The sequence below is a fragment of the Cupressus sempervirens genome, chromosome 1 (assembly GCF_028749045.1).
Source record: "Cupressus sempervirens isolate cs-2001-9-10 chromosome 1, ASM2874904v1, whole genome shotgun sequence".
Classification (NCBI taxonomy): domain Eukaryota; kingdom Viridiplantae; phylum Streptophyta; class Pinopsida; order Cupressales; family Cupressaceae; genus Cupressus; species Cupressus sempervirens.
In genome coordinates this window covers 796,913,156-796,916,075 of record NC_143118.1, presented here as the reverse complement: position 1 = coordinate 796,916,075, position 2,920 = coordinate 796,913,156, and positions in this window count along the sequence as shown.

Genomic DNA, 2,920 nt, shown 5'->3' with positions numbered 1-2,920 from the left:
ATTCACAAGAAATACACAATTAGATACACACCTGAACAAAATGGGGTAGTTGAAAGAAAGAATAGAACAATCATAGAAATGACAAGAAGTATGTTGAAAGAAAAAGTATTTGTCAAATGAATATTGGGCTAAACTGTATCTTGTGCAACATACATTATGTATAGATGGTCAATCAAAAGTATGAAGAATATGATTCTCAAAGAAGCATGGATTAGATGAAAACATAGTGTTGTTCATATGTTAGTATTTAGAAGTGTGGCATATGCACATGTACCATGAAGTTTAGAGCAAAATTGCATAACAATGGAGAAAAAGTGTATATTTGTTGGTTATAGTGATGATTCAAAGGCATTCAAACTATACAATCCAATAACCAAGAAAGTTACAATTAGGAGAGATGTGTGATTCATAGAAGATGAAGCATGATATGAAAGTTTGGAGAAGACAATCAATATTACAGCCAACTTACCACAAAAAGATGGAGAATTTTTTATACTGGCAAGTAAGTACCCCATCAAAATGTGAATCCTTCCACCCCTTTCAAGGTCTGCAAATTGGTCAACAATTGACGTCATCATCAAGTGTGATATCAGCCCCACCCATTCAAGCTTCCACTCCTTCAAATGTACAACAAACACTCTCTAAAAGTGGCAATCAAGGCACAAGAACATAAACTCCACATTCTAAAAGCTCTAGTGAAAGTGATAAGTCAAATCCCATATTGGCAAGTTTGAGGACACAAAATTAGAAGTTTAAGAGACATTTATGAGTAGAATGAAGGTGAGAACAATGCTGGTCTGATTTCTCTTTTTGCATTTTATTTACAAGTAAAATATCCAATTTGTTATGAAGATGCTATCAAACATGAAAACTTGGTAAATGCAATGGATGAAGAAATTGATGCAATTAAAAAAATTAAACATGGGATTTGGTGAGTCTTCCAAAAGACAAAGATGCCATATGAGTGAAATGGGTTTACAAAACCAAGTTAGATGCAAATGATGATATGAAAAATTATAAAGAAAGAGTAGTGGCCAAAATATATTAACAATGCTTGCAATAGCAATACTAGTAACACGTTTAGACACTATAATGACAATACTTGCAATAGAAGCTCAAAAGAAGTGGTTGATTTACCAAATGGATGTAAAATCAACTTTTTAAATGATCGTCTTGAAGAAGAATCTTATGTGGAGCAGCCACCTGGGTACCAGGATTTGGGTCAAGAAAATAGTCTACAAACTAAAAAATGCACCATATGGACTCGAGCAAGCCCCAAGAGCTTGTTATAGTAGAATTGACTCTTAGTATTTTGCAAAATGGCTTCAATAGGTGCAACCATGAGCCTCTTTTACACACAAAGGTGAATGAAAATAGAAAAGAATTCAAGAAGTGTCTAATTTGGGTCACATGAAATACTTTGTAGCCATTGAAGTGAAATAATGAATCACAATGAAAATAGTATATTCATCTCTCAAGCAAAGTTATGCTAATGATATTTTGAAAAAGTTTAATATGTTGAAATGCAAATCAGAACCAACACCAATTTTGAAGCTAAGAAAATCTGACAAAGGATCCAATGTAAATCCAATTTTGTGTAAGAAACTTGTTAGTATCTCATGTATTTAATAGCCAAAAGAAGTTATGGAGCAGCCACTAGGTATGAGATTTTGGGTCAAGAAAATAGTCTACAAACTAAAAACTACACTATATGGACTCAAGCAAGCCCCAAGAGTTTGTTATAGTATAATTGACTCTTAATCTTTTGCAAAATGGCTTCAATGGGTGCAATAGTGAGCCTACTTTATACACAAAGGTGAATGTAAAAGAAAAAAGAATTATTAGTGACTGATTTGGGTCTCATGAAATATTTTGTAGGCATCGAAGTGAAATACTAAATTAAAATGAAAATGGTATATTCATCTCTCAAGAAAATTTATGCTAATGATATTTTGAAAATGTTTAATATGTTGAAATTCAAATCAGCACCAACACCAATTTCAAAGCTTAGCAAAGATGAAAAATGATCCAACATAAATCCAACTTTTTTTAAGAAAATTGTTGGTGTTATGTGTAGCAGCCACCTGGTTATGAGATTTTAGGTCAAGAAAATAGTCTACAAACTAAAAAATGCACTATATGGACTTAAGCAACCCCCAAGAGCTTGTTATAGTAGAATTTACTTAATCTTTTGCAAAATGGCTTCAATAGATGCAACAGTGAGCCTACTTTATACAAAAAGGTGAATGAAAATGAAAAAGAATTTGATGTGACAAATTTGTGTTTCATGAAATACTTTGTACACATTGAAGTGAAATAATGAATCAAAATGAAAGTGGTATATTGATCTCTCAAGCAAAGTTATGTTAATGATATTTTGAAAAGGTTTAATATGTTGAAATGCAAATCAGTAGCAACACCAATTTCGAAGCTAAGCAAAGATGACAAAGGATCCAATGTAAATCCAAAAAAAAATTAATAAACTTTTTGGTATCTCATGTATTTAATAGCTAGTAGACCTGATATAATTTTAGTGGTTAATCTCGTATAAAGATTCATGTTGTCTCCAAAAGTTTATCATTGACAAGTAGGAAAAAGGGCTCAAATGTGTAAGTGGAACAAGGAACTATGACATTCAATATGAAAAATCAAATGAGTTCGAGCTCATATGCTATATGGATAGTAATTACACAAGATGCATTGATGATAGGAAGAGCACTTCTAGTTATATCTTTCATTTAAGAACAAGTGTAGTATGTTGGAATAAAGAGTGCAATAAAGATTTTATGGCAGGTTGCATCAAAATGGATTGTGGATGGAACTATGGATCAAATTGGTAGAAAATTGCAAGAATGACAAGAAATTCATATAGGTTAAGGAAATCGTGTCACCATCTGTAATAGATGAATCAAAGTCAAGT